The sequence below is a fragment of the Anomaloglossus baeobatrachus genome, chromosome 6 (genome assembly GCF_048569485.1).
Source record: "Anomaloglossus baeobatrachus isolate aAnoBae1 chromosome 6, aAnoBae1.hap1, whole genome shotgun sequence".
Lineage (NCBI taxonomy): Eukaryota > Metazoa > Chordata > Amphibia > Anura > Aromobatidae > Anomaloglossus > Anomaloglossus baeobatrachus.
The window spans coordinates 324115061-324136410 of NC_134358.1; positions in this window are offsets into that span (position 1 = coordinate 324115061).

Genomic DNA, 21350 nt, shown 5'->3' on the forward strand with positions numbered 1-21350 from the left:
ACAAAAATGCCCACCCACCTTTGAGGTGTGGGCCCACGACAGTATATCATTCTGTCGATCATGCGGAAGAAAGGTCTTGCCCGGTGGGATTTGGTCTAACGTCACAGGGGAGAGCATATGAAAAACCCTGGAGGGAAGGATAAGACGAGGTTCGTCAACCTCTTCCTGGGTAAAAACCATAGAGCGAGACAGGGCGTCTGCCTTGTTATTCTTACTCCCAGACAGATAGTTGATGGAGAAGTGAAAGCGGGAGAAAAACAAGGACCAGCGGGCTTGGCGAGGATTCAGACGCTGAGCGGTTTGTAAGCACGTCAGATTCTTATGGTCTGTATAGACCTGGAAAGGATGTTTCGCTCCTTCCAGCAAGTGACGCCACTCCTCCAAGGCTAGTCTCAGGGCGAGCAGTTCCCTATCCCCAATGGTATCATTTCTCTCTGTCAGTGAAAAAGTCTTAGCAAAGAAGAAACACGGCCTTTTTCTACCTGCACCGTTCTTTTGATACAAGACCGCACCAGCAACCACTGAAGAGGCATCAACCTCCAAGAGGAAGGGCTTATTCTCATCGGGTCTTTGAAGAACGGGAGCAGTTGAAAAGTGTCTTTTTACTGCCTCAAAAGCCTGGGATGTCTCAGTAGACCAGACTTTTGGATTAGCACCTTTCTTAGTCAAGGCCACCAAAGGGGCCACCAAAGTGGAGAAATGGGGTATGAACTGCTGGTAATAATTTATGAATCCTAAGAAGCGTTGCACCGCCTTCAAGGAATGAGGTTCAGACCATTCCAGGACAGCAGAGAGCTTCGCAGGATCCATAGCCAGAACCTCTTGTGAGATAGTGTAACCCAAGAAAGGCAAGGATGACTGCTCGAATACACACTTTTCGAGTTTAGCAAACAATGAGTGCTCCCTTAAATGGGAAAGGACACGAATGACATCCTGACGATGAGTCTGCAGATCAGGAGAAAAAATCAGGATGTCGTCCAGATACACCACGACGGAGGATAACAGTAAATCCCTGAATACATCATTTACGAAGTCCTGAAATACTGCGGGTGCATTACATAAACCAAAAGGCATGACGAGGTATTCATAGTGACCGTCTCGGGTGTTAAAAGCGGTCTTCCATTCGTCACCCTCTCAAATTCGTACCAAGTTATACGCACCCCGCAGATCCAACTTCGTAAAAACCTGAGCTCCCCTCAGTCTGTCAAAGAGCTCCGAAATTAAAGGTAACGGGTATTTGTTCTTTATTGTGATTGCGTTGAGACCCCTGTAATCTATGCAGGGACGCAAATCACCCTCTTTCTTCCGAACAAAGAAAACCCCAGCTCCCGCGGGAGAGACAGACTTACGAATGAACCCCTTCTCTAGACTCTCTCTTATATAGGTCGATATAGCCTCAGACTCAGGTATTGACAGAGGGTAAACCCTGCCCTTAGGTGGAACCGAACCTGGGATAAGGTCTATGGCGCAGTCATACGGCCTATGGGGTGGAAGAACCTCAGCACCCTGTTTGGAGAACACGTCAGCGAAATCCAAATAGGGTGTAGGTATGGGAGAAAGATCAGTTGATGCAACCGCAACGACCTTAGGTGGTAAGGGAAGACATCGGGATTGACATTTCGAACCCCAACTAATAATGCTGTCGGACTCCCAGTCAATTAGAGGAGCATGAGTCCGAAGCCATGGGAGACCCAGAAGTACGTCGTCTATACCCTCAGGCAAAACAAGAAAAGAAATCTGCTCTATGTGACCATGAGACAGGGAAAGGCGCAAGGGAACTGTCCTCAATGTAATGGAGTCAGACAACATAGTCCCATTAACAACACGGACAGGAATAGGCGCCTCTAACATGATAGAGGGAATATTGTGTCTCTTTACAAATCCTGAAGACACAAAAGTCCCGTCAGCTCCGGAATCCACAAAAGCCATAATAGGCCATGTATTCTCAGAGAATGAGAGCTGACCTGGGATACTACACTTAGACGGTGCGGAAGGCGTCTCTAGTAACCCCCCTCTAATGGTTACTAGGCCTGGGAGTTTCCCTGACGGCTAGGACACTTGTTGGCATAGTGCCCAGCCTGACGACATACGTAACATATAGGGGGACCAGACTTGCGTTGTCTGGAGGACGTATGACCTAACTCCATAGGAGTGGGAGATGTCTCAGATGCTGAGGAAGATCGTGGTTGACCCTTAACAACTGGAATAGCCCAATGCTTAGGGCGTGAGGAAGAGACCTCGAGTCTACGTTCCCTATGGCATACGTTGATCCTCGTTGCTACTGTGATCAAGTCCTCCAGAGAAGCAGGGACCTCACGAGTAGCAAGGGCATCCTTGACATAGCCTGCCAATCCTCTCCAGAAGATAGGAATCAACACCTTCTCTGGCCAATCTAGTTCAGCCACCAGAGTTCTAAAAGCAATGGCATAAGAACTAGTGGATAACGAACCCTGAGATAGATCTAGGAGTCTCAGGGCCGCATCATGGGTAACCTGCGGACCCATGAATACCGCTTTAAGAGCATCAAGAAAGTCTTGATGTCTCAGAGTAACCACATCAGAGCGCTCCCATAAGGGAGTCGCCCATTCTAAGGCTTTGTCCTGAAGTAAGGAGATGATAAAGCCTACTCTGGACCTCTCCGTAGAGAAGCGAGAAGAGTTGACCTCTAGGTGTATCTGACACTGACTAATGAAACCACGACATGATCTGGCATCGCCAGAATATCTGTTTGGCAGAGCAAGTCGAGGATCATGTGCAGATATCACCATGGTCTGAGGTTTATCCTCTATACTCTTGAGCCGCGACTCAAGTACTTGTATGTAACAGTGTAACTACTGATATTCTGCCATAACTGCCAGACCCTTGGCTCAGTCCTAATGTTACGGGGGGCTGTCTGATAATAAAATCTAAAGGAATATCAGACAGTAAGGGTCCACTGTGCAGAGACTCTGCTGCAGACTATGGCAGAGGATAAGGGGTATATAAGTGTACCACTGTAAAAAATAATAGCACAAGTGCAGAGTGCAATACCTCTGTTAAACTCACAGAGGAATATAATTAGAAAATAAAGCAATTCCTCCCATACTTGGAGGGTGCGTGGAATGGTCTCAGTTAAAGATCACAGAGACACAAGCAGTGAGTGTGAAATGGCACCTACCTAGGTCCGTTCCTCTAGTGGTGCCAGGAGACGGACAGCAGCGTAAGCCGCACAAAGCTCCTACCTGCGTTCGCTCCACTAGTGTGCGAGGACACGAACCACTACTAGATATGGTACCTGCCTAGGTCCGCTCTTCTAGTGGTGCAAAAGAGACGGACAGCAGCATAAGCCGCACAAAGCTCCTACCTCTGTTCGCTCCCCTAGTGTGTGAGGATACGAACAACTGCCAGACGCAGTATAAGGAACGTTACCCTAGCGGCAACGTCCACCTACGAGTAGAATCACAAGGCCCAGCCGGACCATGTGCCTCAGGCACCTGCCTATGTCCGCTCCACTAAAAGGTAAGGATACGGACTTCAGCCGAAGCTGTAAGGTATAAGAACGCTACCCTGCCGGTAGCGCTCACCTAACATAGACAGAGAGATGCCTAGAGGAACGTGCACAGGGCGTCTACCTTCATGCATGAACCAAGAGGACTGAGCGCCGGGCGGCGTGCGTCAGGGTCTTATATAGACTTTGTGCCTCATCCAAGATGAAGGACACCAGAGCCAATCCGCTGCCAGAACGACAGGAATGACATCACGCTGGCCTATCACCGAGCAAAGCATCACAAGCACATGACCAGTGACCAATCGGCATAGAAGGTGTCAGAGACATGTGACCACGTGTCATAAGCACATGACCAGTGGCCAATCAGTTTAGAAGGTGTCAGAGACATGTGACCTCGTGTCAGCGATGATGTCACCCGCACATGTGCAATGGCTCCAAGATAGAACTTAGTCTCCAGCGCTTGCACATGTGCAGTAGCAAGAAATCCGGACATAGTCTCCAGAGCCACAGCAACCGTAACAGATGGGGCGGGTACACACGCTAGCGATCTTGCTAGCGAGATCGCAGCGTGTAAAATGGCCTATAGAGTCATTGAGACCAGAGGGGACAGGAAAGACCACCATAACATCCTTTACAGGCTCTGCCAACCCCCTCTGAAAGAGAGTCGCAAGCGCCGCATCATTCCACTCAGTAAGGACCGCCCCTTGCAAAATTTCTGACAATATACTTCTGCAGGTTCCTGACCTTGGATAAAAGCCAATAAAGTTTTCTCGACTTGATCAATAGCATTAGGTTCATCATATCACAACCCCAGAGCCTGAAAAAAAATTCCACATCAGCAAGAGCAGGATCTTCAGGCACCAGGGAAAAGGCCCAATCCTGGGGGTCACCACGCAGCAGAGAGATAACAATCTGAACTCGCTGCCTGGAAGACCCTGAGGACTTTGGTTTCAAGGCAAAAAGTAACCTACAATTGTTCTTGAAGTTCAAAAATTTAGACCGATCTCCAGAGAACATATCAGGTAGAGGTATCTTAGGTTCTACAGCAGGTGTCTGGGCAAGATAATCGGATATATCCTTAACCTGAGACGTAAGCTGATCAACTCGCTCAGCTAATTGTGTAACATCCATAACAGCACAAGAGCCTCCACGGCACCCAGAGATTTTTTTTTTCCCTTCTCTCGAGTACCCTGGAATCCTTGGTGAGGCTGGTGCTACTGTTATGATTCAGTGACCGAGTAGGATCAAAAATGCAGAAACCCAAAAAGTAACCAGAGGGGCTGGAACCTTAACAGACTGCAGACCTAATCCTGACCCACTAGAAGTAGCCGTGGGACGAGCCTAAGATGACCTAGTCTCTACAGAGAACTAAATATTCTTACAGATAGAAATATAAGAAAAGCTAATCTGCCTCGGAGCAATCCCCAAAAATATAGATAGCCCCCCACATGTAAAGACTTTGGTGATATAGGAAAACACAATACAAAGACAGAAAACAGATTTAGCAAAGATGAGGCCCAAACTATCTTTATTGGAAAGGATAGGAAAGAGCACTGTCTGCAGCCGTAAAAAACCCTAATAAATTTCAGCACGCCTGATATGGAAAGACTCTGAGCCCACACATGCTCTCCCCCAGTATATCAGTACTATGATGTTACTGGAATCCAAAAACACTAATATAGAAGAGGGACTGAATTTAATAGCAAGCATGACAAAACACGATACATAGCAGAATCATCGAGCTAAGTATACAGACACTCCCAGCAGGGAATGATCCAATTCCACCAAGAACTCCACACAGGCAAAATAGGAATCAAGAATTAGTATCAAAACAATAATAAACACCAAGAAAGTGGAAACAAAGACCAACTTATCTGAGAGAAGTTCTGGTAGAGAAAAGGGCTGGTTTCAGAATGTCCTTAGCACACAGGAGATCCATTGAGCACCAGCAAGTAACAGGAGAAAACTACTGTTATATAGGCCCAATCTGAAAGACTTGATTGCCAGTCCTCCAAAGCTGTCTGGCTCTCATTGCACAAGTCAACTGCACCACCAGCACTGACCACAAAAGAGAGCCTCAAACTGGAAAATGTATTCACAACAGTTATATAAGTACAGGAGGGAACTACACTTCCCAGCATGTCCATGTTACAGAATTACAGGAGGGAACTACACTTCCCAGCGTGTCCATGTTATATAACTACAGGAGGGAACTAAACCTCCCAGCATGTCCATGTTATATAACTACAGGAGGGAACTACACCTCCCAGCATGTCCATGTTATAGAATTACAGGAGGGAACTACATCTCCCAGCATGTCCATGTTATAGAATTACAGGAGGGAACTACACTTCCCAGCGTGTCCATGTTATATAACTACAGGAGGGAACTAAACCTCCCAGCATGTCCATGTTATATAACTACAGGAGGGAACTACACCTCCCAGCATGTCCATGTTATAGAATTACAGGAGGGAACTACATCTCCCAGCATGTCCATGTTATATAACTACAGGAAGGAACTACAGCTCCCAGCATGTCCATGTTATAGAATTATAGGAGGGATCTACACCTCCTAGCATGTCCATGTTATATAATTATAGGATGGATCTACACCTCCCAGCATGCCCATGTTATAGAATTACTGGAGGGAACTACACCTCCCAGCATGTCTATGTTCTATAGTTGCAGGAGGAAACTATACCTCCCACCATGTCCATGTTATATAACTATGGAGGCAACTACACCACCCAGCATGTCCATGTTATAGAATTACAGGAGGGAACTACATCTCCTAGCATGTCCATGTATTATAATTACAGGAGAGAACTACAGTTTCCACTATGTCCATGTTATAGAATTACAGGAAGGAACTACACTCCCAGCATGTCCATGTTATCAAACTATGTGAGGGAACTACACCTCCCAGCATGTCCAGGTTATAGAATTACAGGAGGGAACTACCCTCCCAGCATGTCCATGTTATATAACTACAGTAGGGAACTACACCTCCCAGAATGTCCATGTTATATAATTACAGGAGGGAACTACACCTCCCAGCATGTCCATGTTATATAGTTACAGGCGGGAAGTACAACTCCCACTATGTCCATGTTACATAACTACGGGAGGGAACTACACCTCCCAGAATGTCCATGTTATATAGTTACAGGTGGGAAGAACAACTCCCACTTTGTCCATGTTACATAACTACGGGAGGGAACTACACCTCCCAGCATGTCCATGTTATAGAATTACAGGAGGGAACTACACCTCCCAGCATGTCCATGTTATATAACTACGGGAGGGAACTAGACCTCCCAGCATGTCCATGTTATAGAATTACCCGAGTCAGCCTGCTGCCATGACTAAGGTTAACTAAGGTCATTCCAGGGGCCTCCCTGCCTGCTTTCACACCGCTAAATACATAGATATATAATTTCTTAATATGATAAACATAGATGATAGCTATATAGACATATATAGCTCGAGGAAACATTATAGATACAGATATACATAGTTTACCCGTACATACATAAATAATATATTTACATCAATATACCTAATACATAGAAATGGACTATAATAACATTTCTATTTATTGCCTTTCTGTTACTGTTATGTAAAAGTAAGAAGCTTTGCCATTATTTTTGACATGTTAATAAATTGTATCTCTCACTTCCTTTGTGTTTTTGGTCCACTTTGGGAACGGACAATCACACACTCATCACATGAAACTGCACAGAACAATGTACCACCTCCAATTATAGTCACAACAGCTTACAAGAGATCATAAGTGTAAACACACATACAGCACACAGGGGAGACACCACATAGTGAACTCAGATCAAGAAACACAACACCAGATACCAATATACAGCACACAACAAGGAAGAGACAGTGCACAGGGGTGAAAGAGGTCAAATGACGCAACACATACAATACACAAATGCGGAGGGATGACATACAACAGATATATTGGAAAGCGCAAACAATGTGACATATCCACTGCTCCAGTTAGCACCACTAAGCATAGACAGATGTCCATTTCACTGCACTCCCAATGCAATAGCATCGGACCTATTTCTAGTATATACATATATGTTTATGAATTGGGCTTCAATGCATATGTATGTATTCCTGTATGTGTACGTATCTGTGTAGGTGCTTGTGCATAGGGCCCACTGGGACCTTTTCACCTGAGGCCCACGAAAACCTGGATTTGGCCCTGCATCACTACTAACTTTTAAACCTATTAAACTTAGGATATATCTGTCAACATATCTTTATTACATCTATGTCAGCTTTGTGAAAAGGATCTTAACCTTTATGAACTTTATATCTTTGATGTGTACTATTATCATCAATCTCATTTTGGATCTTTCATGTAGAAACAAACAGAATGTGATGTTTTTCCCCTCATATCCCCTTAAAAACTGGGCAATTTTTTATTTTTGCACTTTTGTTATTTCCTCTCCTTTGTAATACTATTGTATGTATTGAGGATTTCGATTGCATTAGGGCAATGACAACCAGAGACGAGTTCTTGGTGCAAAGACGTTTATAATATGCAACCACGGTATGTACATAAACGGAACAAAAACACAGCAGAACATAAAACACAGGAAATACCTTCCAGGATCGGAGCAAAGGGGAATTCCCGGGACCACGCACCGGACTCCCCCAGGGAGACCACCAAGAGCGAACCCCTATACAGGGACTGTCTGGCAATCACCCCAGAAGGCCTAAATGCGCAGCAGCCGGGACACAAAGGGCAATAGGTATAGTCCAATAAATGTCCGTACTAGATGAGAGTCCAGAGTGGTTACGAACCGGAAGGAACCGGCCAGAAGTGCTGACCAAAGACGGCAGACGGAGTCCGGGCACAGCTTGATGAGACCAGTTGAAGTCCAGAGTCGGTGTCGGTTGTTTTTCAAGAGGATCCAAATATCAATCAGGAACCAAGAGCAGCAGAGCAGGAGTACACAGCAAGCAGTATACTCAGGCACTGGACTAAGCTTAGGGGCGGCCTTTTAAACAGATGGACAGGAAGTAGGGCAACAGAATAGCAAACTCCATGTTAACAAAGGGCAAGCTCTTTCAAAAGAGAACTGGAAATCCCGGAACTCTGACATCCTTATTGCAAGTGCCATAAGTTTTTTATATTTCCATCACCATAAGAATGTGAGGTCTTGTTTTTTTTTGTTTTACGTTTGAATAACTTCAACCATTTTATCATGTGATGTACTGGAAAGTGGGGGAAAAATATCCAAGTGTGGCGAAATAGCAAAAAAAGCACAATTCAGCAATTGTGTTATGGGTTTTTAATTTACAACCTAGATTTCACAGTAAAATTGACCTGGCTATATGATTCTACAGCTTACTGCCATTGTGTCTAGCAAACTTGCATATTTTTTGTTTGTAAGTGGTGGAAAAAAAATCAGAAATATGTAAATATAAACATTTTTTCCTTGTGGCGCCATTTTCCAAGAGTCATATAAAAAGCTGGAAGACAAAGAGGGCAAATAGGGTCTTATCCAAGGAGGGACAAGAAGGGGAGTACAGCTATTTCTCACCTTGTGTGAGTCACAACTGTTACACCATGAAAGCACAGTGGCCATAGCCCTACGAGTAGTCTGAGATGAAGAGGCAATGAAAGGGTTAAACACCGCACTGGCGTGCATAAAGACAGTCCAGGTTTAATCAGACAATGATTTATTGTGAACGCGTTTTTGGAGATTCCATCTCCTTCATCAGACACAATGACATCTGGAATCTCTGAAAACGCGTTCACAATAAATTACTCCCTGGTTATACCTGGATTGTCTTTATGCAGGGCAGCATGGCATTTAACCCTTACATCACCTCTTCATCTCTGATTTTCCAAGAGTTGTAACATTTTCAATTTTCAAGATATTGAGCAGAGGGAGGACTTGTTTTTTTGTGTCCCGAGCTAATGTTTTTATTGATATCAATTTAGAGTACATACAATGTTTTGATCTCTTGCTATATCATTTTTTTGTGTAGTTGTGACAAATGAAAAAAAGCAATTGTTAAGTTTTGATTTATTTTTATCACTACGCCGTCTACCGATTGGTTTAATTTATTTTATATTTTGATAGAGCAGACTTTTACAATTGTAACAATACCAATTACGTGGGGTTTTTTACTTCTTCATTGTTGTCAGAAAAGTGAAAGTTTGAACATTAATATATGTATATTTTTTCAGATTTTTTTTAAAAGATTTTTTTTTTACATTTTTTACTGTATTTGTTATTCTCCTTAAGGGACTTTAGCCTGCGATCATTTGATCAATTATACTATATACAGAAGTGCTGCAGCAGTGCTATGAATAGAAAAAAATCACAGTACCCTATGAACATCAGCCACAGCCTTGCTTTCACAGGAGTACTATGATGACGGACACAAACCCACATAAGAGGTAGGGAGATAAAATATGATGAACATAGTACATCATGTCATTGAAATATATTCAGCATAGGTTAAGATTAGGAGGTGGTTAGAAACCGAGGACCTCCACTATATGAGCTGACAACTATTATAATGACCATTGTAAGGACAGAGTGCAAATAGCCACAATGTCTGGGCTGCATTAGTGAAAAAACACCACTTACACAGTGTATGGAGCTGTAGTGTGTGGTGTGGTCGCAGCACCAGATATCAACTGATTCGTGGGGATTTCATGTGATGATAATCTTACATTGTTGAGTAGAGTTGAGTAAATAATCCCAAAGCTTCTCACTCTAGGCTAGGACTTTCAGCTATGATGAAGTTCTGCGCATGTGCGTGCAAGGTTACCACATGCACCATGTTGTCATCATTATATTGTGACGTTTAGTGCACTTGTCTATTTACAACTTGCCATTGGCAACTAAAGCCCTAAACTAAAGACTAATCTGATTAATTAATATATAACTTTTAATTCATTATTTAAGATCTTTAGGACAAACTAGTTAAAAATGCTGAACACCGCGGTCTATCTTCAGTTGATATACAGTGCCTACAAGTAGTAATCAACCCCCTGCAGATTTAGCAGGTTTACACATTCGGAATTAACTTGGCATTGTGACATTTGGACTGTAGATCAGCCTGGAAGTGTGAAATGCACTGCAGCAAAAAAAAAATGTTATTTCTTTTTTTATTTTTTTTTTAAATTGTGAAAAGTTTATTCAGAGGGTCATTTATTATTCAACCCCTCAAACCACAAGAATTCTGTTTGGTTCCCCTAAAGTATTAAGAAGTATTTCAGGCACAAAGAACAATGAGCTTCACATGTTTGGATTAATTATCTCTTTTTCCAGCCTTTTCTGACTAATTAAGACCCTCCCCAAACTTGTGAACAGCACTCATACTTGGTCAACATGGGAAAGACAAAGGAGCATTCCAAGGCCATCAGAGACAAGATCGTGGAGGGTCACAAGGCTGGCAAGGGGTACAAAACCCTTTCCAAGGAGTTGGGCCTACCTGTCTCCACTGTTGGGAGCATCATCCGGAAGTGGAAGGCTTATGGAACTACTGTTAGCCTTCCATGGCCTGGACAGCCTTTGAAAGTTTCCACCCGTGCCGAGGCCAGGCTTGTCCGAAGAGTCAAGGCTAACCCAAGGACAACAAGGAAGGAGCTCCGGGAAAATCTCATGGCAGTGGGGACATTGGTTTCAGTCAATACCATAAGTAACGTACTCCACCGCAATGGTCTCCGTTCCAGACGAGCCCGCAAGGTACCTTTACTTTCAAAGCGTCATGTCAAGGCTCGTCAACAGTTTGCTCATGATCACTTGGAGGACTCTGAGACAGACTGGTTCAAGGTTCTCTGGTCTGATGAGACCAAGATCGAGATCTTTGGTGCCAACCACACACGTGACGTTTGGAGACTGGATGGAACTGCATACGACCCCAAGAATACCATCCCTAAAGTCAAGCATGGTGGTGGCAGCATCATGCTGTGGGGCTGTTTCTCAGCCAAGGGGCCTGGCCATCTGGTCCGCATCCATGGGAAGATGGATAGCACGGCCTACCTGGAGATTTTGGCCAAGAACTTCCGCTCCTCCATCAAGGATCTTAAGATGGGTCGTCATTTCATCTTCCAACAAGACAACGACCCAAAGCACACAGCCAAGAAAACCAAGGCCTGGTTCAAGAGGGAAAAAATCAAGGTGTTGCAGTGGCCTAGTCAGTCTCCTGACCTTAACCCAATTGAAAACTTGTGGAAGGAGCTCAATATTAAAGTCCACATAAGACACCCAAAGAACCTAGATAACTTGGAGAAGATCTGCATGGAGGAGTGGGCCAAGATAACTCCAGAGACCGGTGCCGGCCTGATCAGGTCTTATAAAAGATGATTATTAGCAGTAATTGCAAACAATGGTTATTCCACAAAATATTAAACCTAGGGGTTGAATAATAATTGACCCACACTTTTATGTTGAAAATTTATTAAAATTTAACTGAGCAACATAAGTTGTTGGTTTGTAAGATTTATGCATCTGTTAATAAATCCTGCTCTTGTTTGAAGTTTGCAGGCTCTAACTTATTTGCATCTTATCAAACCTGCTAAATCTGCAGGGGGTTGAATACTAATTGTAGGCACTGTAGGTGATTATTCTACCAAGGAGAATCTCTTATTCAGACTGACTGGATGTCTATAAGAAGTCTCTATATCATTTCTATTGTGAATGACCACTGGTGTTTGCTGGTTAAAATATAACAGATAATAGCCTCCCCTACATGTTTCACCACACTGGCGTCATCAGGGGGCTGAGTATTAGCCTCAGCCCCCTGATGACACCAGTGTGTCCTAAAGATCTTAAATAATTAATTAAAAGTTATATATTAATTAATCAGATCAGTCTTTAGTTTAGGGCTTTAGTTGCCAATGGCAAGTTGTTAATAGATTGTTGATTATCCCTACGCTGACTGATAGAATGAGTTCTCATAGGTTTAGTGCACTTGCACGCAACCATCCCATGCCTCATCAACAAGGGCATATCTACAATGGGTGCAGGAGTTACAATTGTCCCGGAGCCTATGGGGCCCAAAAAGTTCTTCTGGCTTATAGAAAAAAACTAATACTATTTAAGATTTTCAATAATTTGGGGCCCGTTGCATTGAGTCCCATGGAGAGGTGAGTAGTACGGTGAATATAAGGATTTTTATTATTGGCCACATATTACATTTTTTATACTGTTGGGTCTGGAAAAACCTCAGAGGATAATAAGGGACATTAAATTCTTGGAGAATAGCTTTTCACTTCTCTGTGAATAAAATTTCATAGAAAATCTGAGCAAATTTGAATTTTGCCTGATCCACTCATCTCTATTGATTAACTATTTCAATTCCATCATGAGTGTAATCCAAGAGGTGTCCTTCTATCATACTTCAGTTAGGATTTCTTTTCCTTATTAATAGACATAAATATAAGCTCCTTTCGGCTATGTGCACACTAGAAAACGGACTTTTCTTAAGAAAAATCCGCACCCTGTGGCAGAATACCGCAACCGTGGCAAAAACTGCGGTAAAATTGCACCCACATTTTTGCCGCGCTTTGATGCGTTTTATGCCGCGGTTTTGCTGCGGGTTGGTCCCTGTGGTTTTTTACCATTATCTATGGCAAAAACCGCAAGTACCTGCAGAAAAGAAGTGACATGTTAATTCTTTTTGCTGCAGAAATTCTGCAGCAAAACCTATAGGGGAAAAAAACGCAGTGTGCGCACACCATTTTTTGTTTTTTTACCATAGGTTTTGCTGGGGAATGACTGCAGAAAGGTTATGAACATTTTCTGCAGCAATTCATGCAGCAAAACCGCGACAAATCCATGGCAAACACCGCAGCGTGCGCACAGGGCTTTAGGATTTACTGCGGATTTGCTGCGGATTGTGGATTGCGGATTAGCTCCCAAAACCATGACAATGTCCACAATATAAGGTGTTTTTTTTAGCCTATTGATTTTATGTTTTTCACAAAAGGTTAAAATGCTATAAAATGCAAAGCTTAGTAATACTGACATATCACTCTCATGCAGTAATTTTTCAGCTCCTCCAACCGCCATTGTATCCTGGTCTCTAGGTATAATATTTGACATGCAGATGTGTCCTTATTGGTGTACAATTTACTGCAGCTAGTGACTTGAGAAGCCTATGTCACAATGACATCCTTGAAGGCGAAAATATAGAGACTAATGGTTAACCTCAAAGCTTGTGATGAGCGAGTGTAACCGTTACTATTCGCTACTTGCACGGATAGTACAGTATTCGGGTTACTCGTTACATTGTGAGTTTTTGTGTTCTCACCTCACAATATTCGTATGTCCTGCCCAGCAGGTTTGGTGCCTGATTTGCAGCCACTAAACATGCTGGGCTTCTTAACCAATCACAGTAATGCCGCAGCCATCTTGGTTGTGGCATTACTGTGATTGGCTGGCCATGCAGCATCATAGGGTCTATAAAAGCCCTTCCGCTGCCATTTTCCGCACATTGCATCTGGAGCCAGCGTTGTATCAGCATAGAAACAGAGCGACCAGCTGCTAAGGAGAGTGTTTAGCCCTTTTAATAACACAAAAACCCTTTTCAGAGCTACCTGCAGTGTATACTAGGTCATTGTAGTTTAGGGAGGGAGAGATTTTTGGGCAGGGACAGAGTTTAAAGCAGCGTGTCACTACCTCCATAGTACCTCCAGAAACTAGAATACAATAGCTTTTTTAAGAGCTGAAACAACTAAACAAAGTCACAGCAGGGAGGGAGAGAAAGGTAGGGAGAGGTTTAACTGTTCTTTGAGTGTCCATATATGGCTGAGGCCACACGGGGATTTGTGCAAGTCCTCGCATGACACATGGCTCACACTCGCAGCACAGTGGGAGCCGAGGTTCATGCGAGTGTCATGCGACTGTGGTCTGATCATGCGATCAGACCACAGTTGCGGAGGGGGGGTGGCGCTGTGGAGGGAAGGGCTGGTGCTGTGGAGGAGAGGGAGGGATTTATCTCCCTATCTCCTCCGTGGTCGGCTGATGCGAGAATCAGACTGCTCTTGCGTTACACCGGTGTAATGCGAGAGCAATGCGATGTTTCTCTCGCCCCATTGACTTCGATGGGTGCGAGTGAAACAAGCTTGCATTGCACCTGCAGCATGCTGTGACTGTTTTCTCGGTTCGATTAGAGCTGAGAAAATAATCGCTCATGGGTGCTGCCCTATAGAGTAATATTGGTCCGATTGGAATGCGATTATTTATTGCTTTCCACTCGCACCATTTTTCTTTCCATATGTGCTGACCCTAAGAACAGTTCTCATCAGAGGCAGAACTCTTTTTTTCCAGCACACAGAGTACTGTAATTTTCTGCTGCCTCTTGTGTAAAAGCACTGGTCCTTTTTTCCCCACTATTTTGGGGACACAGCTTAGCTTGTGCCATCCACATCAGCCACATTAAAACTGTGCTAGTGGGCTTGCTAAATACGAAGCAGTACAGGGTTGGACTGGGCCACCAGGGTGTTGGGGAATCTCCCGGTAGGCCCCGGGACCTTAGCAGGCCCCCCATACTTCACATAGGGCCCTAGGCTGGTAACCGCAGGCTGGGCTGGGGTAGGGGGCCCCAGGCGGCACCACCAGCGGCAGTGCTGAGGCCGTGGGGCCGCCTGATTCTATGTCGGCCGGGTCTGCATTGCGCCGGCAATGTCACAGTTAAGAAACGCGGCTGTACCGCCCCGTGCTCGGCAGCCAAGCCGCTCTGATCCGGGCCTTCAGTGGGTGGCTCGAGGGTCTCCGGACCCGGGGGTCCTGCAGTCACGTCGATCAGGAAGGGGTTTGCGGTTTGGGGATGTATGTGTATGGCCGGAGCCGTGTGTAAGTTCGTAACGCCACCCCCGGGATGTGGTGAAGGTAGACACCACCGCTGCAGTTACGGGGCGCCCGGGGGAGATGTTGCGCAGCAAGTTGTTAACCCCTCCGTGGGCAGGGATGGTGGCCCCGGGACCCATTGGGGGTGTTTGGCGGTGCAGGGGGATGGGCGGCTGGAGGGCACTGATGTACTTACGATTAGTAAACACACGAGTCTCTGGTAAACCAAGGTGATGGTGGTCAGTGCCCGCAGCCGGCTGCAGTCTGGTCCCCCACCCGGTAAGTTGTCTCTGCCTTTCTCTTGCACCTGTTTGTGATGGTGGACTACCTGCGCTTGCAACTTTTGTTTGCCTGAGGAGCCCTTTGCCCGCAGATGCTGGCCCGTGGATTTCTATCCCCCTCGTTGGGCTGTTGCCGTCAGTCGAGACTTTGGGTAGCAGAGGACCTCTAGTCCTGGCCGCAATCACTTAATTAGCTAGTCCCCAGTAGCTTCAGGACCTAGCTTCAGGGTCTGAGTACCCCCTTTTGTGCTCCGGTGTCTGGGTCAGTTCCCCGGGTCGGTACCAGCGGGCCACTACCCTGTCCCAGTCCCCCACGGTTCCACCAAGCCGTCTTCCTGGCTCCTGCAGACAGAGGCCTCCATCTGCCTCTTGGCCAGCAGTACCAGTGCTCCTACCCTGGCACCGGTTCAGTTTGGGTCTTTCCTTTGCTGGAGCTGTACACAGCTCCAGCCCACACACCTCTCCTCTTGACCTCTAGACTTGAACTTCACGACTAGACTAAACTTTCCTGCCCCAGGCTGTCTGAGACTCCTAGGTGGGCGTCTTCCAACTGCCTGGTTCCGCCCCCTGGTGTTTCCATCAAGCTCTGAGGGTGGGTGACTAGGGTTTTATATGTTTGGCTTATGTCACCTTGTTAGGGAACGGTGTAATGCGGGGCCCTATCTGTGACTACCTGGCTGGCCAGGGCGTCACACTCCCCCTTGGTTAACCACAGACCATCCGCGGGCTGCCCGACCACCACCAGTTTATTTTTACTTTAACTGGAAAAGATAAGAACATATTTACAATTATAATAACTTGGTACAATCAAGCATATTTGTGAATTTCTCCCCTTACGGGAGGCACGTTACTTAAACGTTGCAATGTAAAACATTTTTATTAACCAGGAACGGGACGGGGTCGGGTCCTTTCCATTTTGCCCACCCAAGCAAACCTTGCCCTGATGCTGCCTCTAAAAACCAGGTCAGCACCCCTTTTCCCCAGTTCAGGAAACGGGTTCGGGTCCGGGTGTTGCCCACACGGGCCAGGTAATAAGTTCCTTACCTGGCAGTCTCTCTCAGAGGCCCCACGTCCAGTGGACCCCTGACCCGGATGGTATTCACCAGTCTGCATGGTGACGGGACCTTGGCCTACTCTGCCGCAGGCTCTTCCTCCAACCAGCCTCTCTGGAGACTGCAGGACTATGAAAAGGGTGGTCAGGGGCTATTTACAAGCCCCAATAGTTTTTGGGTGGCCTGCTAGTTCTCAGCCATGTCTGTGTTTTAAATGGGGTAAAACAACGGGAGGTAAATAGAGTCCCAACGGGGACGGGTAGGATGGTAGCCGGGAACTGCTACCTACTCAGCAATCTTCTTAATCAGGTGAGAATCTCGGTTAATTGGCAGTCATTCACACATCTATTTACACAATCAACATACAACACCCCTAGATTGCGGTCTCCCTGTATCTGAGCGGGGGCTGACCGAAAGTAGGGTGTGTGGACCTTCTGACCCCTATACTCTCGTGTGGGGCTGGTGGACGAGAGGGGACGGCAGGTCCCTCTTCTTGAGTGTTAGGTATGGCTCGCAGAGACTTGCGGGGGCGTGGTGTAGGTGCATCCCTGGGTGCTCGTTCTGGTAGCTCGCTGACGGACCTCTCTGGCTCTATTTCTTCCACGGGTTGTGGGAACATTCTAACGGGAACAATCACCGCGCCATTCTGCATAGGCCAATCAGCTGGAAAATCACCCATAACTGTGTGGATCACCTCTTTCTTCTTCTCCACGTCCGGCGTGGGGACAGGAACCTCATCCATCAGCTTCAGGGGCCCTGGGCATCTCTTCAGGTGGTCCCTGGAAACAGTGGCCATGGTCTTCCCCTGGTCGCGACTAATCAGATTGGTCTTCCTGTTCTCCCATCCGGTAGGCTGTATGACATAGGGGGTCCTCTCCCACTGATCATCAAGCTTGTGCATTCTCCTTTTACACTTTAGCACCACATCTCCGGGTCCAAAAGGGGCAGCTTGAGCCCGTTTGTTGAAGTGTTGTTCCTGCCTCTCACGGCTTTGACGCAGATTCCTTTCCACATACTCCTGGATCTGTCGGTTCTGGCTTCTGTCACTTGGCATCCCAGTTGGCAGTGAGGGTAAGAGTTTCAGGTACCTCTATGTCCAATTCTATGTCCACTGGCAGCCATCCCGGCCGAGCTCTCATCAGGTACGCAGGTGTGCACTTCGTGGAGCTGCAGGGGATGTTATTGTACATGTCCACCAAGTCGAGCAGCTTCTCGGGCCATAAATTCCGCTCTTCCAGGGGAAGTGTCTTGAGGAGATTAAGGACCAGATGGTTCATCTTCTCACACATCCCGTTAGTCTGGGCATGGTAGGCCGTGGTCCGGATCTTCTTGCACCTGTACAGGTTGCAGAACTCCTGAAACACCTCCGTTTTAAAAGCCGGGCCCTGATCCGTGAGCACCTTCTGCCGGCCGCATTGTTACACGGAGAAGTAGGCCTGAAAGGCTTTGGCTGCAATGCGGCCTGTTAAATCCTTGATGGGGATAACCACCATGAATCTTGAATAGTGGTCTATGATGGTCAGAGCATATGTGTATCTGCTCCGGCTAGGCGTAAGTTTGACATGGTCCAGAGCGACCAACTCCAATGGCTGGTGGGTGACAATCGGCTGCAGCTGGGACTTCTGACTGGCTTCGTCCCATCTTCTCAGCGCACAGGAACCACACTCTCAGCACCAGGCCTCCACGGACTCCCGCATCCCACTCCAGTAGAAGCGCTCCCTCAGCAGCATCTCCAGCTTCTTCCAGCCAAAGTGCCCTGCGTCATCATGGTAGGCCTGCAGGATCTTGGGCACACATGCCTGAGGTGCCACCAGCTGGCAAATTTTTTCATGTGTTTTCGGGTTAATCACTTCCCTATGCAGCATGCCTTGATGCAGGTAGAGGCGGTCCCTCTCTTTCCACAACCGCTGAGCTTCAGAGGGGGCTGTGGGATCCAGCCTGGAAGCACCTTGGGCAATCTTCATTTTGACGAGCTGGACTGCGGGCTCCTGATCCTGAGATTCCTGCCACCCCTGGCTGGGCATCGGGTCAAGGTTCGCTTGCTGCTGGCCAACACAGGGTTTTTCATATTTTGGCTGATGAAACACGGGTAGCTCGATCTCCTCTAGACCGTTTTCCTCTATCCCTTCATCAGGAAGGTGTACCATTCGAGACAGGGCGTCTGCATTGGTGTTCTTACGGCCAGCCGTGTACTTAATGGTGGAGTCGTAGTTGGACAGTCGGGCCACCCATCGCTGCTCCAAGGCACCCTGTTTGGCCATGTTCAAATGGGTCAACGGGTTGTTTTCCATGTAAGCAGTAAACTTCGCTGACGCCAGGTGATGTTTAAACCTTTCCGTTATTGCCCAGACGAGAGCCAGGAACTCCAGCTTAAAGAAGCTGTAATTCTCGGGATTCCTCTCTGTCGGCCGGAGCTTCCTGCTTGCATTGGCGATCACCTTCTCCCTTCCATCTTGCATCTGGGACTGGACTGCACTCAAGCCCACATTGCTGGCGTCAGTGTAAAGAATGAACGGGAGGCCATAGTCGAGGTAAGCCAAGATTTCTTTCCCTGTCAAGGCCAACTTCAGCTGCTGGAAGGACTCCTCATGCTTCTCACCCCAAACAAATGGGGGTCCGGGAGCTCTGCCATTCTTGGTCTGTCCCACGAGGAGGTCTTGCATGGCCGCAGCCATCTTCGTGTATCCCTTGATAAAGCAACGGTAGTAGCCCACCAGGCCCAGGAACTGCCTCACCTCTTTTACTGTGGTAGGTTGCAGCCAATTCTGGATAGCTGTGATTTTCTTGGGATCCAGGGCCACGCCCTCTGCGCTCACCACCTGCCCGAGGTACTGCACTTTGGGTTTTAACAGGTGGCACTTAGAGGGCTTTAACTTCATCCCATACTTGGAGAGGGCCGCAAACACTTCTGCCAGATGCTCCAGCTGGGCTTCATAAGTTTGGGAATAAACAATCACGTCATCCAGATACAGTAGAACAGTCTCGAAGTTGAGATGCCCGAAGCAACATTCCATGAGCCTCTGGAAGGTTCCCGGGGCATTGCACAGCCCAAACGGCATACTGTTGAACTCGCAAAGTCCCATTGGGGTAGCGAACGCAGTCTTCTCGCGGTCCTCTCTTGCAACTGCCACCTGCCAGTAGCCACTAGTAAGGTCAAGGGTAGAGAAATAATTAGCAGTCTTCAGCTCAGCCAGCGACTCTTCAATGCGAGGGAGAGGGTATGCATCCTTATGCGTTATCTGATTAATCTTTCGGTAATCCACACACATTCTCATGGTACCATCCTTCCTCTTTACCAGCACCAACGGAGCTGCCCAGGGACTACAACTATCCCGGATGACCCCTGCTTCTTTCATGTTCGGCAACATATCTTTGGCGTATTGGTAGTGTGCAGGTGGGATCGGTCTGTACCTCTCTTTAATGGGTGGATGTGTGCCTGTGGGGATATGGTGCTGAACCCCCTAAAGTCTCCCAAATTCTAATGGGTGCTTGAAAACCTGCCTATACTCTTGCACTACCTGATATACCCCTTCTTTGTGATGTATGGGTGTGGACTCGGTGCCGACATGCAACTCCCGGCACCACTCCTCTGACTGTTTGGGTGGAGGGTCGCTGTCTGAATGCAGTGTGGTGGTGGTGGTGGCTGATTCATGGATAGCATGTGCATCTACAGTGAACAATTTGGCTATGGTGGTGTAGCGGGGTAACATGACCTCTTCCTCTCCACAGTTCATCACTCTCATGGTCACTCTCCCCTTCTTGACATCAATCACCCCTCTTGCTGCCATCACTGTACGCCAATGATCCAAAGGTAGCGGTTCCACCACTGCCAGGTAATCCTGTCCCTGTTCGCCTACTGCTGCCCTGCACCAAATCATAATCTCACTCCACGGCGGCACCACCAAGGGTGCTGCGTCCATCACTCGCGCACCACTGAACTCTCCACCTGTAATATTCACTTGTTGCCGCTGCAGGAGGGCCCAGATTTCGCGTTGCAGAGCCCTCTGCCGGCCCCCTCCCACAGTGGCAGACAATTGTTGCAACAGGCTCAACACCTCCCCCATGCAGTTCTCAATCACATTGGTCCCTAGGACCACTTTTGGGTTACGGTCACTGGAATCATTCAGCACCACAATCATCCCCTGACGTTTCAGCACTGTTCGCCCTACGGTCAAAGTAACTTCCTTGAACCCCACTTGGGTCATAGGGAGTCCATTGGCCGCAATGATGGTTAAACTATCGTCCGGGGAGGCAAGTTCGCTATCAGACCAATACCGTTGGCACAACGTATAGGGTATAGTCGTTACTTTCGATCCGGTGTCGAGAAGAGCCATAGTCGGGACACCGTCCACCGCCAGGGAGATGATGGGGCGACCTCCAACATACCGGTCCCGCCAGTCAGCTGGGCCTTGAGGATCTACTCCTGAGGATTGGCCCTTGGCCTAAGGGGTTGCTCGTTTAACGGACACCGTCTGGAGTAGTGCCTGGTCTTGTTACACTTGTAGCAAACAGGTGGTCCATACCGGGTTTTGTTGTTCCTCCTCCGCTGCATCCAGGGGACGTCCTCCGGGCTGTCGGCGAGCTGTATCTTCTCCGCTGGCTTGACTTTCGTCGATAGCTGCAGGGCGGCGAGGATCCTGGTGACGTCATCATTCAGGCGCTGAACTTGCGACAGCAGATCTTCC